General features: G+C 43.3%; 1 long non-coding RNA gene across 2 annotated transcripts in view; it reads right to left on the bottom strand.

The window, feature by feature from the left end:
- Window positions 1–516: 516 nt before the first annotated feature.
- Window positions 517–26,336, bottom strand: part of LOC144782976 (uncharacterized) — a 58,221-nt gene continuing 32,401 nt past the window's right edge. The window contains exons 2-4 of one of the 2 annotated variants that reach the window (XR_013601343.1): window positions 14,917–15,079; window positions 1,537–1,916; window positions 517–917 (exon numbers count right to left, since the gene is read on the bottom strand). This is a non-coding gene — a long non-coding RNA (uncharacterized LOC144782976). The remainder of the gene's footprint in view (window positions 918–1,536; window positions 1,917–14,916; window positions 15,080–26,336) is intronic. The other variant, XR_013601342.1, reaches the window with a different exon arrangement.

Below are 26,336 nucleotides of genomic sequence, written 5' to 3' on the forward strand. Positions count from 1 at the left end.
TTTTTGGAAAAAAATCCAGGGAGGTGCCAGAGAGCCGCAAAAGGAGAATCCGGGAAGAAATCCAGCACAAGGTGAATGCTGTGGGTGTGACACCCCGGAGTGTGGAGGACCTCAGAAAGCGCTGGTATGACCTGCGACTGCGCTCCAAAGAAAAACTAGCTGGCAGGCTGGAGCAGTCAAGGATAACAGGTGGTGGAGGGGGCCCTGCAACCAGAGAGTGTGGGAGAAGTGGCTGATCTCGACAGCTCTGACCAGCCAGCATCTGGAAAAGGTAAGAATCATGCCCTCACACCCCTTACACCCCCCAACACCCCCCAGCAGTGACCAAGGGTCAGGAAACAAGATAGGTAGTCCAGAGCAGGCACACAGGCAGACATAGCAATGCATCATGGGAGATGTAGTCACATGTAAATCAAAGTGTTAAAATTGCAGCTAAAATAGTCAAACATATATTCTCCAGGTCATGACAGAGAAACAAAAGACCAATGTAAATCAAATAGGTGTGAAAAATGTATTTATACAGTGCAAGTTAGTAAAGTAAATTAATATGTGCTGTTCTGTCCACAGCACCATCTTCAACACAGCCCTCAGGCAGTGGGACAGTCGTTGAGAGTATTGAGTCAGGAGATGCCGGCCAAGATGTGAACACTGATGGGGAGGACAGCCCCGTGGCCACTCACAGACAAAGGAGGAGACACATTGTTAGACCACTTGCGCCAATACAGGATGATGCAGATGCAAGTGGTAAAAATTTAACCAATGAGGACACACAACCACAGCAAGAGGGACCTGCAACAGACCAGCATGTCCCACGAAGTGCAGCCAGGCGCAGACGGCGCACGGCCAACAATGTTGAAGGGCGGGGCGAAGATTCAGTTTTTGCAGGACTGGAACTCAACATTTTGGAGGTGCAGCGCCTGCAGGCAAAAAACATTAAACTATTACAAAGGGAGGTGAGGGAGGGCTTCCGTGGACTCAGGAATGACCTGCGGGATGGCCTACAGGCGGTATGCAAGGAATTGCGTACAGAGGGTGCTGTCAGGCGCAGAGCTGTGCAACGCCAAGATAGGTACACCCGGGTCATCAGTCGCTTGTCAGCTACATCAAGCATCCAGGCCAAGCGCAGCATTGAGATGCAGCGGCAATTCACACATGCTGCACAAGACATAGCAAATGCGCTTTTGCAAGTGACCACTGGTGTGGATGAGTTGCGCCAAGTACGCACAACAGGGCCAGGAGTACTGACACCGAGTGAAGAAGATATGCAGTGAGGTCGGAGCAGCACCACCCCACCACCCACCTTAGAGAGACGCCGTAGTGGCAGGACCAATAGGGCTACACCTTCAAGTGAACATTAGGCTGCGCATCATTTCACTTTAAAGTCACTCCTTAATTTTCTGAGCACTGTGATTGAAACATGTGCAAAATATATGTTGTATGACTACTGTACGTTTTCTGTTAAAACATATCCTGCTATTAAGGATTCAAAACAACATTCACACTTACATTACTTGGCATTGTGTCGTTTTTCCTTACCTAAAAATAATTGCGCGTAATCTCATCACGCCTCTGGCGCCCAGCCGATGCAACAGTTCTACCAGCTACCATACGTCCTGGTCCAGGCCCCTCTACGTCAGAGGATCCTGACTCACTCAGCTCCACTGGTGTCCCTTTTCGTGTGGCAATATTATGGAGCATGGCACAAGCCACCACTATTTTACAACACGTTTTGGGGCTGTATTGGAGTGCACCTCCACTTTTATGGAGGCACCAAAATCTGTTTTTCAGGATACCAAATGTCCGTTCGATGGTGCCTCTGGTTGCAATGTGTGCCCTATTGTACCTGCGTTCACTAGCATTGTTGGGATTGAGGTAGGGAGTCAAGATGAAATCCCGTACTGCATACGCACTGTCACCTGGGGGTTAGAAAAATAAATGTTAGTCTGTGACATGCACATGGTAGTTGGTACTAATGACCCCTATGTCTGAAGGTATTTACCGAGTAGGTATCCCTCGCCAAACTCCCCTCTTGAGAGTCTACGATAAATCCCACTGTGTCGGAAGATGAATGCATCATATGTGCTGCCAGGGTACTTTGCAACAATGTCAGTAATGATGTGTTTGGCATCACACACCACCTGAATGTTCAGTGAGTGGTAACATTTCCGGTTCCTAAAGATGTATTCATTGCTTGAGGGGGTGATATAGCAACATGTGTGCCATCTATGCATCCTATCACGTGTGGGAAATGGGAGATTTGATAAAAGTCCTGCTTTGTCTGTGCTATTGCCTGAGGTGTGCTGGGGAAGTAACTGTGATGTTGCATCCTCTGAACCATGGCATCTAGGAAGGCATGGAAGAATCGCAAAAGGGCACTTTGTGACACCCTTCCTGCTGAAGCAATCACCCCCTGAAAACTTCCAGAGGCCAACAGGTGTAATGAACACAGGACCTGTATTTCAGTGGAGATGGCATTTGTCCTGTGTGTGGGGTGTTCAAGTTAGGGTCTGAGTTCTGCAATTAAATCATTAATGCTGTCTTCCTCCAGCCTGTAATGGGTGTAGAGCTCCTCCTCAAGACGCTGGGAGATGCTGACGCGCAAACGGAATATTCTCTCCTGGCATAGCCTCCTCTGTGCAGCAGCTCTCAAACGCATCCTCCTAGCTATGATGTAAAGCCCCGCCATTGTTGTAAACAGTTTTTTGAATTCTATTGCTGCTTAAATAGTTTGCACCTGGTTACCACCTGCTCCTACTTGGTGGTAATTGCGATTCTGTATTTTGCGAATTAGCAAAATTCACTATTTGCGAAATTTTCATACATATCATTGCGATTCTTTTTTTAGCGAAATTTGCAATTCTGCGATTTTTTGGCGATTTCCTACATTTGCGATTTTCCATTTGCGAATTTCGCAAACTGAAAACTCGCAAAAGTACAAAATTGCAGATTAATCGCAGATTGGCACATTTCGCTAAATGAGAATTGCATTTTTAGCGATTCCTTAAATTATATACATTTTGCATTCATACATGCCGTTTAGCAAATTCGCATTCGCTAAGGCCGAAATTCTGCGAATTTCGGCCTTTGAGAATGAGGTTCTGAAAATCTGGACTCGTATAATTATACTGGACTCGAGAATTAAAACTTCGTCGAAACATGACGAATTTGGTATCAAAAGACCGAGAATGACGAGTACATCATGTGCATATATTTTTAGCATATTCGAGCGACGATTTCACCTCGAAATCGTCATTTACCTTCTGAACCCTTGGCTCCCATTTATATGTTGCCCTTTACATAGGCCTTAATCCAGTTGAATTTGATTCCACAAGGACACATACTCCTTAATCGACTTTTCCCTGACCTCAGTACAAGTTGGAACCATTTCCCCAGGCCGAACTCGTTAGGTCAGTTCCCTCCCAGTGGCCGAGCAAGATAGCATCTAGGCTCAACAAACCATAAAACCATTTCGGCGCGCACACCTGCCATATCTCGCTCACATCTATCTCCACTCTTTTGCTTCACTTACTTTATGGTGGGGAGGTGCCCGTTTTATTAGGGGTCCAGTGATATCTGATGAAATGTTGGGCCTTGCCAAATGATTTGTTGTAGGCAGCACAAAGTGAAATATGGACATGTCATCATGACTCTGCTTTCTCTTTGTCTTAAAAATATGTTAACAATTTACTTTACAACCAAGAATGTTTTGCCCAAGGCCCAAAATTGTGTATAAGAAGAGAAGCCTGACTTTGTAAAAGTGTGCAGTCTCCTGAGAATATACCCGTATCGTACTTCTAGGACACTTGTTACCTTGGTTGCAGCCAATAAACTAATCTTTGACTTCACCTAGAAGACTCCGAGTTTCTCTAGGTCTGGATCAGGAAGAACCCGAGGTCTCTGGGTGTTGATTCCCTGGCACCGCTGGGTTACCGGTTCTGTGACGGTTCTTAAAAACCCAGTACCTCAGTTGGCGCCCAACGTTTGGGGCGATTCCAGTGGTACCAGTCAGCCTGAAGATCGTGAGGAGCTTCGTGTGGAAATTCCGGAGGACGGCCAACCACCTCATCGACCCCTGCATGTCGACGTGGTCCGAAGGTTTTTGCTGCGAGGTTCCCCGCTTCCCGACGGCTACAAGGACTGCTGCCCTGGCTATCGCCCTGATTTGGACCCTTGAAGTTTTTGGTATAGCGAAACACTGAGACGAGTCTTCTGGTGACGTCATCGATATTTCAGTTAAGTATAAGTGGAGCGTCTCCCAGTCCTTAGTTGGACTTACTTTTGGGTATCTTTGGATACAAAGTTTTGTATTGGTACTTGCAAGCACCAAAACCGAAGGACTCGTGTATTCACGAGAAATATCGTAATCGATAATCCTTTGAAGTTTGGAACTAGACTAGAGAGCGAAGATGCCTAGTCTTAGACTTGGGAATTTGTTTTGTCTTGGTGGTAATAATAGGGACTCCCGATTGGAGGACTCGTGTCCGGTTCCTCCAGTAGGAACTCCGACTTACGAGCTTTACGTGAAACATGGGGTAGGCCCCATCACCTACAACGAAGTATGGATTAAATACACCAGGAAAGATGGTGTTCTAAAATGGCCCCAATATGGTAGCTTTGATTCTGAAATCTTAGACAACCTTGAAGTTAAACTCTTTAAAAAGAAAGCCCGGCCGGCAATGTTTGACTCTTTTCGCTTATGGCGTAAAGAAGCCAAACAAAAAGAAATTAAATTAGCTAAGAAAAAAAAGAGAGAAGGGGGACTTTCAGTAATGCAAGCTGCTGTGCAGTTTAAAGATAATGAAGAAGAGCAGATGAATGAGCAGTTGCACAGGCAACGTAAAATGGCAATAGATAAGTGTTATCCAGTTTTGCCGTCTCTTCAGCAAGAGGCAGCAAAAGAGCGTGAAAAAGACCCATTAATGTCGCATTTGCTAAATTCACCACCCCCCTATGCGCAGAATGCCACAGCACCCCCGCAACCTTTAGTTGCGCAAACTACGCCTCCTGCTCCTCCACTGCACCCACCAGCTGTTCTTCAGCTGGCTCCTACTTCTTCGGTGCAGCCTCCTCCAGGCCCACCGACCACTTCTGTTTCACCTGTGTTTTCTACGATTTTGCCTACTGTCCTTTTTACGCCTCCTAATGCTCCCTCTACGATTTTGCCTAGTGCCCCCTCTATTTTCCCTGATACCTCTTCTGCTATCTCTACCCCTGCCCTATCTCACCCCGTTTTTCCATCTGTTTGTCCTTCAGTTTCACCTTCCATTCGGCAGAAAATGGCCAGCACTGTTACTAATCTTCTTTTACCTCTTTTCGGGTCGCCTGCTACGACCCCTAACATAGGAAGAAGACAGTTGCGAAGTCAACTGCCTGATTATCAAGAGAGAGATTCACTGAATAGTTTAGCTCGGAAATGGGTCATGGACACTGCAAAATATGATGTACAGTCTGTCATGGAAGTCTTCCATCAATGGGAAGCAGCGACACAGAGATATGTTTTCGAACAGATGTGTGTTTTTCTTGGCGAGGATTTAGAAGACAATGATCAGGAATGCATCCCACAAGAGATGTGTCGTGTACGGTTTAAGTTTGGAGAGGGTATGATTGTAGGTCCAGATGTGGAAAAAGCAGTCGAAATGTTGTTATCATATCGAAGTAAGGGAAACAGTTCTGGGTCACCATCTGAATCTAATACATCCAGTAGGAAAAAGGCGCGACAATACCCTATGAGAGAAGTTCCCCCACAATGGAGAGAGGGTGACACGACTGCTGTCCCACCTATTCTGCCACATTTTCAGCGTGTATGGGTACATGTCCCATGGAAGCGAGCTGAAGTTTTAGCACTCAAACAAACATTACCAGATCCGCGTAAAAAACCTGCAGGGTACTATAAAGAGTTGTCACAAACTGCTTGGTCATGTATAATGAATTTAGCCGATATCGATATGTTATTTGGGAATGTTGTTCCACAACCTTTATGGGGTAAAATTCGTCATATAGATCATGACCAGGAATTAGGTGACACATGGGCTAATATTACTGCTGCAGATGCCCGACAAGTTGGTGGTGCCAAGCCTGAGCCTCTGATAGCAGAACTCCCTGGTAAAATAGTTGATTACATGAAAACGATAATGCCTGCAATACGCGTAAATTGGGATAAGTTGTCTGCATGCAAGCAAAAGAAAGAAGAAACTGTTTCAGATTTCTTCACCAGATTTGAAGAAACATTCATTGACCACAGCGGTCAAGATATGACCACAGAAGGTGGTCAGAGATTGTTTGTCGATAAATTCGTGCACAATCTGCTTCCAGAATTGTGTAAAAAATTAAAAGATTCAGAAAGTTCTTGGGCAGTCTCATCTTCGGCCCAGATATTGGCTACTGCGCAATATTACGAAAATAGAGACAAGGATGAGAAAGATAAAGTAGAAAAGAAAACTAGAGAACTAAAAACAAAGGTTTTGCTACAACAAGCCTATCCGCCACGTGGTGGTGGTAATCAAAATAATAATGGTCAAAATCATTACCAAAATACTTTTCAGCAGCCTCCACAGTATCAGAGAAACTCGCAAAGATTCGAGTATACTCAACCCCGTGTACTTGTAGGCCCCAACCAGTGTTTATATTGCAAACAAGAGGGTCATTACAAGTATAATTGTCCTGTTCTATTACAACGTGCAAATGGAGTTTCTGGTGTTAGAGGTCGTGGTAGTCAGCAAGCGCCTAGAGGTAGAGGGCGTGGAAACGCCCCTCAGGACACACGTCCCCTTCCACCACAGAACTCTATGAACAGGTTTGATCAGCAAAATAACGTATCTGACAGGACGGCTCAATACTATGTTGAGGGAAACATCCTTAACAACGCGGACAATACACCGCAATGCTGTTACATCGCGGTTGTTACAACGACCGCGTGTAACAACGCTATGCCATTACAACGCAAGTCTTTACACGCGTGCTAACATTAAAAATGGTGTAGTTTACTATCCCAACACCTTCCCTACTAATAAGTGGACCGGAGTTGGAATAGTAAATTACACTTTCTTAATATTAGCACGCCACCTAGCGCAAGTCGATGTAAAGACTTGCGTTGTCAAGGCATAGCGTGGTAAAATGCAGTCGTTGTAACAACTGCGATGTAACAGCACGCGTTGTAATAACACGCATTGTTACATCATACAACCCTATGTTGATGATTATTACACAGAAAACGAGCAGTGGGAGGATAATGATTGCTAGGACAGCCATAGACAAAGAGAGGGAGTTGTTTCAGTTCCAGTAGATCAGAGTGGACCTTACGTTGAGGTGATTACATCAGGTGTGTCAGAACCTTTTCTGTTGGATACTGGTGCTACAAAGAGTTCTATTATGCACTCCAAACTGCCTGGCGCACCTTTGTCTGGCGAAATGAACGTTTCTGTAGGTTTTTCTGGCGCCCCAGTTAGAAATCCGATTTCTGACCCTTTATCTCTTTCTGTTGGTCCTTGTGAATTCGAAGCACCCCTTATTCTGACAACAGGTTGTGGTGAAAATTTACTAGGATTAGATTTGCTAAAAAGATTGTATGCAACTTTGTACTGTTCTCCTTCAGGAGTGCAACTTACTTTAGGTAAGAAAGTGGTTTCTCCCATGTATTTGTCGAGAGATGCACTTCCAGCAGAATTGTCACTTCTCCCAGATATTCTTTGGGCCACTGGTCCTAACGATGTAGGTCTTCTAGAAATTCCACCATATGTTGTAACATTGAAGTCCAATGTCAAAATGCCACGAATTCCCCAATACAGAATATCTAATGAGGGTGAAAAAGCTTTACTAGTGATTGTTTACGAATTGATTGAAAAGGATGTGATTGAGGAAACACGAGGCAATATTTGCAATAGTCCTGTTCTGCCTGTTTTAAAACGAACTGACCCTTCTCAGCCAACTGTGTACAGATTTGTGATTGATCTTCGAGAAGTAAATAAGATAGTTGTGCCACAATTTCCAGTTGTCCCCGACATTACCACATTATTGACTATGATTCCAGCTTCTGCTTCATGGTTTTCAGTGATTGACCTAAAGAATGCTTTCTTCAGCATCCCAATTGCTGAGGAGAGCAGGGACATTTTTTCCTTCAGTTTAGGAGGTCGAAGTTTCTGCTTTAAACGCGCTCCTCAAGGCTACTGTGAAAGGCCCTCAATATACAGTCAAGCTCTGAAAACACAGCTTGACACAATTATTTTGCCCAAAGGTGCCACTCTTGTACAGTATGTGGACGATTTGCTCATTGCTGCAGATACTGAGAAAATTTGTAAAAAGGCCACATTGACATTATTGCGTCATTTGTGTGATCTGCATCACAAGGTGTCACTTTCCAAGCTTCAATATTGCCGACAAGAAGTGACCTACTTAGGTCACCTCTTATCGAAGGAGGGAAGGAAACTGACCCCAGAAAGAATTCAGGCAATAGCGAAATTGAGTGTGCCAAGAACACAGAGAGAAGTGCGTGCTTTCTTGGGCATTACATCGTACTGTAGACAATGGATTCCAAATTTTTCGTTATTGGCCAAACCATTGGTGGCATTAACGTGTAAAAATACACCCAATCCCATTCCTTGGTCTGAAGAGTGTCAGAAAAGTTTTCTAGAATTACGCACAGCATTATGTTCGGCTCCTGTGTTAGGTACCCCCAACTACAGTAAGCCTTTCACATTGTATGTCCACGAGAAGGAGGGCTGTGCATTGTCTGTGTTGACTCAGTTATTCGGAGATAGACAGCGGCCATGCGCCTACTTTTCTTCAACTTTGGATCCGGTAGCACAAGCATTGCCAAGTTGTTTAAGGGCCACAGCAGCAGCAGCTGTTTCTATTCGACAGTCTGCTGGTCTAGTAATGAATAATACACTAATCGTGATGGTCCCGCATGCAGTGGACACATTGTTAAATAGGACCAAGACACAGCACTTAACTAGTGCTCGACTGTCCAGTTACGAATTAACGCTGCTAGCGAGCCATGTGCACATAAAAAGGTGCAGTACTTTGAATCTAGCCACGTTGTTACCAATTGCAGAGGAATCAGATGCTTTAGAACAGCACGATTGTTTCCTCACAACAGAGGAAGAGACAAAAGGGAGAGTGGATTTATTTGACACTCCTCTTGCTGAATGTGATGGTACATTATGGGTAGATGGTTCATGCTTTAAGCTCCCAAATGGGAATGTGACTGCAGCATATGCTGTCACAACTTTGCACACAGTCGTTGGACCTGCACGAATACCACATGGTTCAGCTCAAGCCGCAGAATTAGTCGCACTTACGAGAGCATGTGTGTTGTCTAAAGGAATGAGAGTGACTGTCTACACTGATAGTCAGTATGCGTTTGGAGTGGCTCACAGTTTTGGACGATTGTGGAGAGAACGTGGGTTCCTGACCTCGCATGGAGCTAAGATTCAGCATGGTCAGTTGGTGAATGAGCTTCTTGAATTACTGACCTTGCCCCTGCAGATGGCGGTTGTGAAATGTAGTGCTCACAAGAAGGTGACTGATGATGTTGGTTGTGGAAACGCGTTTGCTGATGAGATCGCTAAAGAAACGGCAAAGAATGTGATGAGCCGAATGTATGTTGCAGGCCCTGAAAGATGGACTGGCGATGTTGGAATATGTGAGGACACGATAGAGAGTGTAAAGTCCATTCAAGCTGAGGCCACAGAGAAAGAGTTGAGCACGTGGAGAGAAAGTACAGGGAGAATGGATGCAAATGGTTGTTGGGTTGATTTGACAGAGCATCCGAGATGGTTGTTACCCGATGCATATGTGCTTGCAGTGGTTACAATGGCTCATGGAATGGCTCATATCAGCGTGAAAGGGATTTGCGAGTTGTTGGCCCCAGTATGGAAGAATTCAGGGATTCCCAAGTGTGCAGAGAATGTTGTCAAAAATTGCATGGTATGTCTGAAGCACAATCCTGGTAGGGGAACCCCAACTCCAGCTGGTCATTTTGCACCTCCTATGTATCCGTTCGAGGTTTTGCAGCTAGATATCATACACATGGAGAGGTGCAACAACTTAAAATACGTGCTCGTTGTTGTTTGTGCCTTCTCAAGATGGGTAGAAGCCTATCCCCTAAAAGACAATACTGCCTTGTCCACAGCGAAAGCCCTTGTGAAAGAGTACTTCCCTAGGTTTGGAATGCCTAGAATGGTCTGGTCTGACAACGGAAGTGAATTTGTGGGTCGTGTGGTGAAAAGAGTGTGTGAAGGGCTAGGCATTAGGCAGAAGTTCCATGCTGCAAATCACCCCCAATCAGCTGGATTAGTGGAATGTTACAATGGCACGCTAAAACTTAAATTGGCCAAGATCCAAGCGAGCACAGGTCTTAAATGGCCTGACGCTCTACCCTTAGCACTCCTATCCACCAGAATGACTGTGCATTCGCGAGTGAAACTCAGCCCTTACGAAATTGTCTTTGGCCAGCCAGCCAATATATGGGGAGTGCCTAGGCCCACGAAGTTCAGCGAGCTGCAACACCCTATTTTGCTTGATTACTTGTATGAATTGACGGCTAAATTGCGTGTTTTGCATCAACAGGTCCACAACACCCTGCCTCCGGTCTCTGAGACTCCAGGTCACTCCATTGTCCCCGGATCCTGGATTCTCGTAAAGAACTTTCAGAGGACAAAGAACGACCAGCCCAGGTGGACCGGGCCGCACCTCGTCCTTCTTTCCACGAGGTCAGCAGTTCGAGTGGAGGGGAAGGCCAACTGGATCCACGGGGTCCATTGCAAGAGAATCCCTTCACCTCCACCACATGACCAGTGGGTCCAGAAAGGTGTCACTAACTCAGAGCTTACAACAGTGCCACGTGTCATACCTATCAGCGATGACCGTGTAAAAGAAACTAACCCTGATTGTGAAAGCGAGAAAATTTTTCAAGAGACTGTGCCACCACCAGAACAATTGAACTCTTTGGAGCCTGAACTCCTGTTTCAGGACCAGACAGTACCAGGAAAAAGACGCTATAATTTGCGACCGAGAAAAACAGACTAATAAAAGTGATTCCTTCTTATAATTTAAGACCAAGACCTATGGACAACTGGAATTATCCTTTTTCCCCCCAAGTACTATTTTTGAAAGTGCAGATCTCCCATCTAGGTAACTTGCTTATTTTTGTTTTTCGAACCGCCATCCGGGTTCCGCTGCTAGGGCCGCGGTTGATTAAAGTCTTTTGGGTGCAGCTGACGACGTTACGTCGGTAGTTCTGGTTGGTCCAAGGGAGTTGCCCTAGACTGACGGAAGCATCCTTTAGCAGAGGCAACCTACCACCGCGGGCAGCAACTTAGAGAGGATGGAGTTTCCTGATGTGGAGAGACCTGCCAAACCAATGAACTTTAAGCAGAGACTGTGTAACACGATGACAAAGAAAAGTTTTATAATATTGTGTATTTTTATGCTATCCAGCGTAATGATCTTTTTGATAAGTTATGTTTTATTCTCTTTCAATGTAACATTTGCGCCCACTGCATCACCCATACCTCTTCCTACTGTTTCCTCTCATTCTTTCCACCCTCTGCCTGACCACGAATCGAATAGGCGATTAGAGTTCATTAATAACTCCTTTGTCCAGTTATTACACCAACACCAACTTGTAATGAACACAACTAACTGTTGGGTGTGCGGTCTCATGCCTCACACAACGGATAAAGGTATCCCCTATTTGGTCCTGCCATTTAGTCACAATGGTTCGGTATGGGCATATAGGACAATGTTCATATATGCACGAGAAATCCAACCCCTACGTTCTGTAAAAGACAACCTCAAGACTAGCGCCCTAGTCAAAGGTATAGTTGACATGATCAAGGAAGTAACTTCTTATGAAGATACTCCGGATGATGAGATACTTGCATATGTAGGTTGGAACGTGACCGGATATGGCACTACATTAAGTGAGAAACAGCAAGCCAAAAGATCGTCCCCTATCTGGATCGTACCCCATCAAGGTCACCTGTGTCTGCAAGGTATTGGCAAGAATCCCAGAGCTCAGCTAGGGAAGAGTATCTGTACAGAAACGTATGTTTTTGGATCTCAGACTTCCCCTGCGTTTTTAGCCACTAAGGGTACTTATTTCATCTGCCATGATAGAGCCTATACATGGTTGCCCCCTGACTTCTCGGGCTCATGTTTTGTTTCATTCCTGCTACCTCCCACCTACACAGCAGCGGCGGATTACCACCGGACAAGGGTAGTTAGAGGTGTTTTGAGTAAAGAAGACACTGCAGGTCAAGAATTTGGGGACTTTGCAAAGGGTTTTCTGCCGTTCTGGGGATCCATGGCTAACAGTAGAAACATAAGGCAATTAACAAGGGTAGTTGAGTCCACCGTGACTGAAACTGCTGGTGCCCTTAGTAACTTGACTGCTGAGCTCCAGTCGGATCGACTTATGACCCTTCAGAACCGGGTCGCTTTGGATGTTATACTTGCAGACCGAGGTGGGGTATGCAAATTGATCCAATCTAGTTGTTGCCGTGCCATGACTTGATTTCGAGGCCGGCCAGATTGGTTGTGGGCCCGTAGCTGTATAACATCGATGCACAATAAAGGTTTAAAAAAAAAAAAAAAATCTAGTTGTTGCATTTTCATCCCAGATAATGCTCCAACCGTGTACAGGGCCATCTCCAAACTACATAAGATTTCTGAATCTATCCATGTGGATAAAGGAGATTGGTCGTTAATGGGATGGTTCTGGGAACTGATATCTGCCTGGGGATGGAAAATTCTGATGGTCATTGGGATGCTCCTAGCCATTCTTTTCCTGTTCTGTCTATGCATACAGTGCGCTCCTGCAATATGTGGCCTCTGTGTTACATCATGTGTAAGGAAGCCTGTGTCAAGAGATGAACTAAGTACTAGAATGATGTTACAGCAACATCTCAATGACTTCACGAATATCGATCTGGACTCAGACTAACACGAGGATAGATTAATTGCCTATGTAAGGGCAAAAGGAGGGATTGAGGTTCTGAAAATCTGGACTCGTATAATTATACTGGACTCGAGAATTAAAACTTCGTCGAAACATGACGAATTTGGTATCAAAAGACCGAGAATGACGAGTACATCATGTGCATATATTTTTAGCATATTCGAGCGACGATTTCACCTCGAAATCGTCATTTACCTTATGAACCCTTGGCTCCCATTTATATGTTGCCCTTTACATAGGCCTTAATCCAGTTGAATTTGATTCCACAAGGACACATACTCCTTAATCGACTTTTCCCTGACCTCAGTACAAGTTGGAACCATTGCCCCAGGCCGAACTCGTTAGGTCAGTTCCCTCCCAGTGGCCGAGCAAGATAGCATCTAGGCTCAACAAACCATAAAACCATTTCGGCGCGCACACCTGCCATATCTCGCTCACATCTATCTCCACTCTTTTGCTTCACTTACTTTATGATGGGGAGGTGCCCGTTTTATTAGGGGTCCAGTGATATCTGATGAAATGGTGGGCCTTGCCAAATGATTTGTTGTAGGCAGCACAAAGTGAAATATGGACATGTCATCATGACTCTGCTTTCTCTTTGTCTTAAAAATATGTTAACAATTTACTTTACAACCAAGAATGTTTTGCCCGAGGCCCAAAATTGTGTATAAGAAGAGAAGCCTGACTTTGTAAAAGTGTGCAGTCTCCTGAGAATATACCCGTATCGTACTTCTAGGACACTTGTTACCTTGGTTGCAGCCAATAAACTAATCTTTGACTTCACCTAGAAGACTCCGAGTTTCTGTAGGTCTGGATCAGGAAGAACCCGAGGTCTCTGGGTGTTGATTCCCTGGCACCGCTGGGTTACCGGTTCTGTGCCGGTTCTTAAAAACCCAGTACCTCACGAATGCGAATTTGCTTGATACATATGGCCCTTATATATTTGTCCTGAAGATGATGCCATTTATCTTGTTTTTCGGCATCGAAACGTCGTCGACACAATAGGATCATATGTATTGAATATGCTTGTGAATACTATGTACAATGGTCACTCAAACTACAATCAAGTCTGTTCACTGATTATAAGTATACAGACCGATTTGCTCGTTCTCGCCTATACTTGCTGTTTTGTCTTGTTCACTGTGGGTCATGGGCTGGGCCCCCTTGACATTACTTTCTGATTGTGTGCATCGCCAAATAAATTCCTGTCCGCTGGACAAAGGACATAAATACTATTCCAGTCTGTGTCTATCCTTACCCTGATCACCCAAACTACTAGGGTCCACTGTTTTTTGTAATAAGCTAAACGGCCAAGGTCCCTAGTGTACTACCTTCGGGTTCCCTTGTTTCCTATAACTGGAAAAATAAAGAGAGTATCCTACCTAATAAATGGTCAAAATAACCAGTACAAAAAACCCAAAATCATGCATGTTAAAAAGTATAGAGCTAAGCAGGATCAAACCGGTGGTCTGTAACATGAAAGTCCATCTTCTAGTTAAGTGTGCCTAGACTCCTGCTTAGTTTCTATATTGAGAATCCCCATAAAACAGAAAAAGAAACAAGCTTTTCATTGAAGGGTATAATTGAAAAGAAGGCTTGTGTTGTATTGAGGTAAAGGGCACGGTAATCCTAAAGCAATGTGTTAGCAATAATATATGAACCCTTAAAGGCTGGTGTGCCTCCAAGCATTCTGCCCGATACCACTGTGAAAGAGAAACAAGTTGTAACATTCTGTTTGTAACGCAGTTCTTTTAAATCAAAAAGATTGTGCTCACAATTCTTAAAATGCTGTTTGTGGATTCTAACTAAACGCAATTACAGATAATTGCTCTTGAAACTTGCAGAACGAGGCCTCCGAACTACGGGACAGAGCGTGGAGAAAGAGTGAATGTCCAAAACTCTTTGCTGCTGACAACACAATAATAATAATGAGACAAGACTGTGTTGAGAAGACTCACCTTACTAGAACAATGCAGCTCAGATCCTCATGGTGCTGCTCAGACTAAACACACTTCAATACCAGCATTCATTTTTGGGTGCATCCAGGATTTATGGGAATGAAGCGTCACCTGGCAACATGCAATGCACACAGCAAGATGCAATGCACACATTAAAAATGTGCTAAGGAATAGAAAATGAACATCTTAAATACATTTGCAATAAAGGAGTAACGGCATTATAAAGGAATGTCAATGTTCTTGTGGGTGAGATGGGCTGCCAGTCATTTCTGAGTCAACAACACACGCTTAAGTAAACACTGAGGGGCACAAGTGCTGCAAGGCGTTGCAACAGGGCGGCAGATGAGAAGCACAGGGATAAAGACATGAAGTGTTGTATTAAAAAAAAATTGGAACAGATAGCAAAATAGAGCAATGCTGTGCATGCAAAACCTTTAAAAAAAATAGGTCCACAAAAGCGGATGGAAATAGTACTTCGGAGACGGGAAACAGATGAGAGAAGCACGCAGGGAACAACACTGGAACAACAGGAAACAGTATGCTACAGCCAATAGAAAAGGCGGAAACATAATTGGCAAGCAATGGAACCAATGAAAAGCAAGGTAAGCAAGGGGGCGGGATGTAAGCCCCTTTTAAGATATATTTAATACAATAGATTTGACAAGCGCAGACGAAACCTAAGGACCAAATAGAAATAAATAGTCCGGCAGTTAGAGAGTGACTCAGGGCAGCTGTTGAATTTTTTCAAGAGTTGCCTAAACACTCACTTGTTTCCAGATTTTAGGAACTATCACTAAACTAGTAGGCAAGTGAGCGGTGTAGATATCTCTGCTGCTAGTGTAAAAAATTGGTAGGGACAAAGATCAAGTGGAAAGCTGGGTTTTTCTACTAGAACATGATTTTTCTCATCTTCCACCTGAAGCAAAGTAGTCTTTTAGTAAAGCTCAGTTTGAAGCTTTGCAGATTAGCTACCAGCAAGTCAATGAATCAATATTTGACAATTTCCCAAAACTATCATAGAACTTATTATTTTTTCGTGAAAGAAACCCAATAGTTTATCACATAATTCTAGTGAAAGCTTGATCTTTTGCTCATAAGTTTCAGTGGAAAGAAAGTTTATGTCAATTCTGTCACTTTCATTATTTATAATAGAGGGGTGCAGATACCAAAAATAATAAAAAATTAGTTGCTGTGACATATAAGACTTGATTTAGTGAGCATTAGAGAAAAAACAAAGAGATTCCACATGGGTTTGTAAATAACATCCAATTACAATTATTAATAGTCATCAGTTGCAAGTTGTTAATTTGTCAGCCAACACATGTTTTGCCCTATCAAGGGGCACACATGTAAGGCTTTCTCAAGGCTGCTGCTCCTTTGAAATAACACATTTTTGTTATATTACTTAAGCAGGTCGGAGTTATAGTGGTGTCTTTATGGGGTAAAATAAGTCTGTCTATATTAATAGAGTCAAGGAAATCCTGTACCAAATTTTGACCAAGATTTAATTAAGCTACAGACTGGGCATTTTAGTACAAGTGAGCATATTAAACAGCTGTTTCCCTTCATCAACATTACTATCAGTTTCATGTTAATATCAGAAGTTATGTCCACATTCCATGACTCACCACTTCTTTCCCAAGAGGGAAACAACATCTGGTGGTTACATCTGATTTTTCTGCTTTGTGAATGTGTCCACTCTCTTCTTGTGGCTGTCCAATATTGGTTAAATCTTCAATATTTCCTCTGACTTTAATTGCATTTTCAGGGTTCTCACCTGTGGAAATGTTTCTTCCTCCGCTTTTGGTTTTCTCCCCCAGATGAACATCAGATGAAAGTGAGGAATCTTTGCATAGCAGAGAACATTAGACCCGGTGGCGTGGGGTAGGTGATACGGCCAACGACACAGGCGACTAAATCCAAGATACTGAAAGTCTTTACCCGATGTACAGCCCGCCGGGTACTGCTGTTGCCTAGATTCTCTAACCATTAGGTAGAAGACGCACAACACAGGTATAACATACGGAATACATTTTTCTTTACATGTGTTCATAATTATAAGCACTAGATACTCAGGTAGATCATACTGACGTAGACAGTTGCTCCTCTAAGCAAATATCTTTATTGTAGGTCCTGAAGAATCGCCAGTCACTATACATAGGCGAGAAGCATGTTGACCGATCAGAGTATACACTAAACCTAGACTCGGAATAGGAAAGATTATTTTCCAATGAGTACCGCGTTTTTAAGTAGAGCAGGGGACCCCGGAATAAACTTGATCCTGGTACTCCGAGCTCTATTCTAACTCACGTACCACATCTACTCTATTCTGGCCCCACACCCACACTGTATCAACAGTTCCTGTTTGATATATGATTGAATGCAATAGGACATAGGTATATGATTGCATGACAAAGGTGTCCGTGTTTTTTAGGTGATAGGATGAAGCTGCTGTTCCAATGAGGTTGCCAGAGATGCTCCCCTCAGTGTACCACAGTGTGCTGTGCTCTGAATTTGTTTAGGTAATGCAGTTAGTATACCCCTGATGGTCTAGAATTTCCTACCAATAACTCTATAGTAACTCAGTTCAGGGCACATCTACCGTGGTAATAATGACAGAGGATGTGCTCTACAGAAACTGCACTTTTTGCCAAAGGCAAGATTCCCCGCATGTTCTTGGGCTTCCTTGGCAACCAGTGTGGTTAATAATTTGTTGTCCATCAGTTTTCCTAAAATACCCAAAAATGTTTATTCACCTCTTTGCAGGATGCTTCTGTGCCAACCTTCTCCCCAAAAGACGCAAACACGTCCCTTGTGAGGCACCTACAAGCCTAGTGCTCTATGTCCTAACTCCACCCGCATGCCATAGACAGAGTCATAACTCACTCAGTGGTTCTGTTGTTCTCCCCTAGTCTCACAGGGAGGTCTAGCTGTGCATCATCCTACCATGTCACAGTCTGTTTTCATGAGACTGCATGGACCTGATTGGACTACAGTATCACTTGTAACAAAAGAGGGTTCAGTACACAGAGGGAAGTGACCAAAGTACAGTGCAGGTCTCGGGATTTCCTTTACCCTTATAATCAATGGGAGATCTCTTCTCCTGGTTATCACCCCACTCCATGATGTCAAGGACCACCACACAGCATGCTGGTCGACCATCTTCAGCTCAGCTAACCGGGGCCTTAGCTCATGTCCTGCAAGCATATTTTTAACTGCTGGAGAGAGCTGCTGCTATTCCACGAAGCCTGCCTCCGAACCTTTCCCTCATGCATGGTATCCTTGGCTGTGTTGGATTTACCCTGGAGAAAGGGCAGCACTTTGTTTCTTTAAATTTTTGACAGGGCATTCAGGTGACCGCCAATCAGCAGCCGCTCCGCTGTCCGCTCATGCAAAATCCAGCTTCTGTCATTACTTTGCTACATATACATGCCCAGATTTACTATGATTTTGTGTCAGGGTTGATGTACTTTTGTGGGAGTACAGTTTTTTTTTCAACACAACAATAAATGTACCTAAAAGGTATAGAGGTCCAATATAGCAACAAGCATTGCTTCATTTTCAACACACCAGCAATTGCAAGGGAATGAGGGGGAGGGAACAGTCAAGACTCCACCACACCAATCTACAGGTGAAAGTCATTACACCACTACCCAATCATACATAGCCTACTCACAAAAGAAATAAAGCCCTACACCAACCCATTTATTTTCACCATATCAGTGAATTTCTTTGTTGCCTTGACCCACATTTTAAGGAACAATTGTTTGATGAGGAGAGAGAGTATTTACAGACAGATAATCAGCATCTTTGGGGTGTCCAAAGAAGTATTCTTTGCTAGACACAGCTTCACTCTAGAAGTGATCCTTGCTATGGTTACAGACTGGAAGAAGCAGCAGACAACACCTATATCTCACTCCAAGGAATGTGTCGTACAAAATACTGGCTGCACTCAATTTCCTGCCCATTGTACCTTTCCAGTGGATCAGTGAGGACACTGTGGGCATGTCAGTCAATCCAGTAATGCTTTTTGTGTCAGGTACTCAGATGAATCACCATGCCACCCTCACTGGCAGTAAAGCATCAGGCAGCAAGGAAAGTGTATGGCATTGTCCACTTCTTTTGGGTATTAGGTGCCATTGATTGCACATATTTGGCACTCCAGCAATTCTGACACAGAGAACACCACTTCTGCAAAAGACACAGGTCATTTGATCCTCTAAGAAGCTGTTTGTGAGGCCTTGGGCTACTTCATTGATGTATATGTTGCTTTTCCAGGGTGCACAAATGACAGCTACATTTGCCAGCAGTCTCCTTATACACATCATTAAGTTGCTTGAGATTTTGGTGACGTACCTACTAGGTTGTTTTCTCCGATTCACACTGACATAGCATGTAGTTATTGGGTTATCATCATCAAAAAAACTTTATTGCGGCTATTTCGGCCATAAAAGCACCTGTAAAATTTTACAATACACTAAAATATAATCAATAGCAGCACTAGGAAGTACAGATTATTAGCATACACAGGTTACACAGGCATCAGAGAATTAAGAAATGGGAATCACTTTGTCCAATTAAAACCTAATATTTAAAAATATAATTTAAGATTAAGACAATTTAAAACCATCCTTTAAAAACACCATAAAACTAGGATCCGTTTTCAGTAAGGCATTGAATTTTAGTCAAATACAGCCACCAATAGCTAAGTTACATTCTTTAACAAATGTGTTCTTTTAAGCCACATGGCGAAAAGGAATTTTGCACACGCCACTACGTATACAGCTGCTGTATCAGATTGTAGGATCCTGAAAAAGTCTCGATAATTTCTAATGCCCAGGTTTCTAGACAGTTGAATGATCCATTTTGTCGTTGACAGTTTATATGCAGGGCAGAATAGCATTACATGGGTCACTGTTTCCTCCTCCACCATGCATCCCGGGCATAAAGACTTAGTGACCCCCGCCCACTTATTAGTTACAAAATAGAGCGGGAGTGACCCATATCTGAATTGAAGGTACAGCTTCCTTGCAAGAGGCGGCTGAATTAGATCTAATACCTGTTCAAATTGGTATTGTGATTTAAAATCAAGGAACCCATTTGTAAGGCTGGTAGTTGTTACTGCCTGAATTAGGTTGCTCAGTTTATAGTCTTTCACAGCTTTAGCTAATTGTTTTTTGGGTGTAGCTGCGCATGCTTTCTCAGGGCTAGCCCATAGGTCCTCCCTCCCCATGGCCTGAAAAGAGTCCCTATTATTGCATTATCACAAATGTAGTCAATCATAATATCACCCCATCACAATAGGCACCCATTAAACAAACACTGGTTAATATATATTATATGTAGAACATACCCTTGACCTACTCGACCCTAAACTATAGCCCTATCTAGGTTCCCAGAGTGGGACACTGAACAGAGGTCTGGGTCTGCAAGAGAGTGAGCAATGAGTGGCCTCATTTTTCACCTGAGCTACTACTAAGACATCACTGTTGAAATACCATGATGTCACATCTACACTAGCAAGTCTGTAATGTAATATGTATCCTTTAACACATCACTTATCAGTCATCCATTCACAGATTACATCTTATGATTAGTTTAATTATTCTCACACACTAACACATCCAAAGTCACCCAACATGTAGTGTATAGAAAAAAAACATATAACACAGATAGGATAACATTCACACATCTCTATAATTGCATGCATGTAACAAATACAATATTTTATTAATTATTTCATATAACACTAGGGATACTTTCAAAACTAAAGAGTTGTTTCCCATTTTATTTTCTATTATACCTATTTAATTTCTCTAAGTAGAAAATGTGTCTGCCTTTGCTATGCAGTCAGAGAACTCCACAGCAGAGACTGAAAACTCTCTAGATGGGTAGAGTGTCCCATTTACACTGCCAAACAGCATATGACATAGATGGACATGAACCTAGGCCATTCCCAAGCCTTGCAAGGACTACCAAACAATTACCCTCTATCCTGCTGCTGATTTGACTCCAGAAATGCCCAAATGGCTGAGAACTCTAAGGAGTTGGTCCCGAGTTTTTCTCAGAAACAACTGGAGGATAAAGGGGTCCTCCAAAAGTATCCTAAGCTATACAGGGAGCCTTGAAACCCAGATGAGAAATGCAGCATGATTGAAATATGGCAGATGTAAATAAATGCCTCTTTTTTGCATGATCACCCCAAACTTTTTGGGCTGATGCTGCTGGTTTTTCGACTCTAAAATTGCACTGAGTCCTAACAGACCGATGGTCTCACCCTTCAAACAGTATATGTGTAATTAGCTCACCCACAATTGGCATAAGTTAGCTTGCTAATTAACTTGCCAGTCCCTCGAATATGGTATTAGGGATAACCAGGGCATGAAAGTTAAGTGTTCCTCGTGGACTGCAGAGCTTATTGTGCTACCACAAGTGTGACAAAGCAAAGCAAGGCATAACTCCCATCCTGCCATTACACGCTGGCCAGAGCGGTTTTTAAACCGCTAACTCAACTTTTCCATTTAAACCAATGGTAAAACCCAGACTTTCAATTTTAATATTAAAAATTCACCCCTAACGCAGGCCCACTGAACCCTAAAGGTAGAGTGCGTCATATTCAAAAGAAGGACATGTGTGTTATTCATTTTGCATGTCCTGACAGTAAAAGCCCTGCATTGCTGTTTTTACTTTAGCAAGCTAGTATTCCCTCTTGCGATTATGGGGTTACGCACTGGCAAACCAGCAGTGCTAACTTACAAATGAGCTTATTTAAAATGGTACTTCAAGGTATCAAACAAATTGTTACAGTAAGCCCCACTTGTTGCTCAAGTTGAATTTAATGTAACTTTTGTACAAATGGCAACTTTAGAAAATTTAAATGAAAGCTGAAGACCAATAGATGCACTCAATGGTATCACTAAAATATCACTTCGATTTAGACAAAATATAACATGCTGTCTTGGTGTGTTTTCTGTTCATGTAAGCATTGGTTATACTATGATGAGGCTGGTAGAAGGAATCTGCTAACCAGTCCCAAAATACACTGTTTCAAGTCAGCTTGTGGGAGAAATCCATTTAAACCAAATTAAGCTTACTGATTTCAAAATTCTGAACATTGGTACTTTAATACTTGAGAGCTGCATATGCTTTGTACAGTGTATTTGCACGCACATGAGTTCCATTGAGTTCACGAGCATGAAGATTTGAGTATTCCCTGATGAAGGGTAATGCCGACCTGAAATGCATTGGGATGTTCGAACAATGGAATGCATTTGAGTTGTGGATGTATTGAATAACACATGCTCTTTAATGATTGATGTTTTGGCAGAAGTAATTACATTGTACAAAGCAAATTCATCTATCAAGTATTAAAGAAGATACTTTCAGAATTTGGCAATCAGCAAGATTAATTTATTTTAAATGGATTTAGCCTTCGAGCTGACTTGAGACAGTGCACCTTGGGACTGGTCAGCAGATTCCTGCTACCAGCATCGTCATAACCTTAGACGGTTGCCACTTTGTTGCCCAGAGTTGACAGTAGTTGTTTACAGTTGCACACAAGCTGCAATCTTTAAGGCAGTCTTCTACCCTCCTGTTTAGAGGTAAGAATGAACTCTCAGGAAGAGGAGCAAACCTACTGAGGAAAGAGATGTGACCTAGTCCTAGCAGGATGGCCAAAATGGGTGTGAGCCCAAAAGGCGAGCTTCAAAGGGGAAGCCACTTTTTTTTTTTTAAATATATTTATTATTTTCCATTCAGCACATAATTTAGACAGAGCGCCACAATTTCAAAACCATAAATTGATAATCATAAACATAAACATAACAGTACTTCGCCTCTGATTCCGAAAAATGAATTTACAAACATACATAAAGTCCCAATGCCTCATGCATAATCCTACTTACAGACATTTCCTAAACATTACCCAGAAACTACCGAAATCCTCATGACTACCACAACCCCGCTCGCCATTTACTAATAGGTTCCCAAATTTGTAACCCCAACTGTCTTCCTTTCTTACCTTTCCTTGCATAGATGGGTTCTTCTAAATTATATGCTGCCAACAAATTAGACAACCATGTTTGCAAACCTGGGGGGTTCTTATCCAACCAGGCCCTGGCTATGCATAACCTATACACAGCCATGGCAACAAAGATGAAATCCCGCTGCGGGATACCATCTTCAGGGACTACTCCTAACAATATGTGTACAGGTCTAAGACTTATCTTAATGCTTAAGGAGACCTCAATGAAGTTCTCTATATCCCTTAAGAGTGTGTGCAGCTGTGGACATAGTGCAAACATATGTATTATATCTGCTTCTACTGAGTTGCAGCGCGGGCAGGTAATGCCTGTAGTCCCACCCCATTTCGCTATCCTGGCCGGGGTATAGTAGAGTGAATAAAGGGTTTTATAATGTTGCGACTGCAACGACGCAGAGCAGAGAACTGTCCGTCCTAGATCCAGTGAGTCCTGAAACCATCCTATCTCGCCCTCCAGTTTCCCTGCCCATTTATCACTATACTTATCCATATCATCCTGCTTTGCATCTAAGAAACTGGCATAGAAACTTCGTATCGAGCAATCCCCCCCTAACCTTATTTTCTCTATGATCTCAATTCTATTAAACCCCACCTGCCCCCCGTGCTTACACCCTAGAAAACTCCTTATCTGCAGGTACTTAAAAAAATCCTGCCTGTCCAATCCGAACCTATCCCTCAAATCCGAAAATAATACAAAACCCTCCGAATTTCTAACATCTCCTATCTGAACAATCCCCTTTGCCGCCACCTTTCCATTGTCATATCCCAAATACCTCAGTTGGAAAAGATCTATTTTTAAACAACCTTGTATACCGGTTAAATCTCCCTATGCCCAACTTTTTCATAAAAGCACTCCATACCTTGATACCCGCCTCAACTGTCTTAAATCTGGTCCTTTTATAGTACCCATACTCTACGCATGTTAAAAAACAGTTTTCCATATCCTCTCCCAGGACGGCGGCATACATTCTAGAGGAACAATCTGTTATTCTTTGATCTAAACCCCCCCCCCCTCCTATCAGCCCTTGCAGATACTGAATTGCAGCAGCCCAATAATATAATCTAAAATCCGGTGCCCCCCATCCACCTCTTTCTCTCAGTAGTGTCATGAACCTATATGCCCTACGAGTTTTGCCCTGCGCCCAAATAAATCTATTAAGAATACCTTCCAGTGTATTGAACCATTTTGCTTCGAAGAAAAGAGGGATTGCCCTAAAGTGATACAGAAATTTAGGCAATATAAGCATCTTAATTATGTTCGTGCACCCCATTAAAGAAAGATGGAGGTTATTCAACCGTTCCAAATCCGATTTTACACTACCCATCAAGGGAGCCCTGTTGTTCTGCACGACAATTTCAACATCAGCCGATATTGCCACCCCCAAGTAAACTGCAGATTCTACTACTCTTGGGTCTATGCCCCCTTGTACATGGTGATTACAGATTATCTGGGTCTTAGATTTATTCAGACTGTAACCAGAGACCTGGCCGAAGTTCTGAGCCTCTATCTCCACCTCCCTAATGGCGCTCTCCGGGCTAGATGTTAAAATGGCTACGTCATCTGCATAAGCCAGTGTTTTTGCTTCGCAACCATTCAGGCTCATTCTGGGAATCCCTTGATTACCTTCCAACCTACGCAAAAAGGGATCTAAATATAATGCAAATAGAAGATGGGATGATGGGCAACCTTGTCTAGTTCCTCTTTCTATTTTGACTGCTGCTGAATACCCCCTATTGACCCTAATTCTAGCTGATGGGTTCTTATATAAAGTCTGCATTGCTTTAATAAACCGTTCCCCTATACCACTCCACCTTAGGGTACACCATAAATATTCCCAGGAGACTCTATCGAATGCCTTTTCGGTGTCGAGAAAGAGTGCCGCCATAGGGTCTCTCAGGATACCTGCCGCATCAAACATTGTGATCACCTGCCTGGTGTGTTACGTAGTCCCTTTGCCCGGTATGAACCCATGCTGTGAGCAGATCACTAAGCTCTCAATAATCCCTGCAAGTCTCTTGGACAGTATTTTCGAGTAGACTTTGACATCAGCATTAATAAGGGTAATCGGTCTGTAAGAGCCTGGCTGATTTGGTGGTTTCCCTTTCTTAAGGATCACAACTATATCCGCTCCACCCCATGAATCAGGAATTGCTTCTCCAAGCTGTGCTTGCCTCATGATGTTAAACATATATGTGCCTAATACTCCTTGAAATGTTTTATAAAATTCCACCGGCAGTTGGTCAGGACCAGCAGCTTTACCCGAGGGTAGAGTACTTAATGCCCTTAAAAATTCCTCCACCTGAAAGGGTGCTTCCAGCTCCTCCTTACTTTCCGCGGCAATAAGTGACGGTGTGACACCTCTCAAGTACCCCTCGATCTCTCGAAGCTCTCCCCCACTGCCCTCCTGGTATAGTGATGCATAAAACTGCCTAAAAACTTCCCTCACTCCTTCTATCCCTACAATACTCTCTCCTTGTCCATCTATGATCTCCGAAATGTCTGATGCTGCCAGCCTCTGCCTAGTTCGGACCGCCAACAGATGGCCCACCTTCTCACTAAACTCGTATGCCCCTTCCTTCCTAATTAAATAATTCACCGCTGCCTTCTTAGATATATGCTCTGTGGCTGCCGCTTTAAGAGAGACGATTCTAAGTAAGTGTGTTTCTAGCGACAGCCGCTGCCGGATGGCTACCACCAATTCCTCTTCAGCTTCCATCAGCTTTTTGTTTATTTCCTCTATTCTGCTTTTTTCCCTTTTCTGCGCTGAAAGTACATAACTCAAAGTTTCCCCACGCGCTCCGGCCTTAAATGCATCCCAAACCACCCCTGGAGCAGCTGTTCCTCTATTAATATCCCAAAAGCTCCTAATCCAACCTTCCATGTACTCCCTATATCCCTCATCCTTGAGCAAAGCTCTCTCAAAAGTCCATTGCCTTTCCTTCCTCTGGTCCTGACCTATTTCAATAATTAATACTAAGGGGCTGTGATCTGATACCCCACGGGGATGTTTTTCCATCTGTGCCCCCATCAGCAAGGACCTAGTAATCAAAAAATAATCTAACCTAACCATCACTCTATGGGGGGCAGAATAAAATGTACTACTGTCTCTGCTTGGATAAATCTTGATCAAAGGATCGATCAGAGAGTTGTGAATGACCAGATCAGATAGTGCTCTATGCGTTCTCCTTTTCCTACCTAGATAACAACCTCCCGCCTGTGAGAATGTGCTTTTAGGATCATGTATATTAAAGTCCCCGCAGGTTACTATTGGCTCTGGCCAATGCGCCCACTCCATGTCCAAATATTGAAATATCTCGGGATCATCCTCCGTTGATCCATAGACCGTAGCGAGGGTGAATTTCTCCCCTTTAAAGGTTA

The sequence above is a fragment of the Lissotriton helveticus genome, chromosome 9, assembly GCF_964261635.1.
Source record: "Lissotriton helveticus chromosome 9, aLisHel1.1, whole genome shotgun sequence".
Lineage (NCBI taxonomy): Eukaryota > Metazoa > Chordata > Amphibia > Caudata > Salamandridae > Lissotriton > Lissotriton helveticus.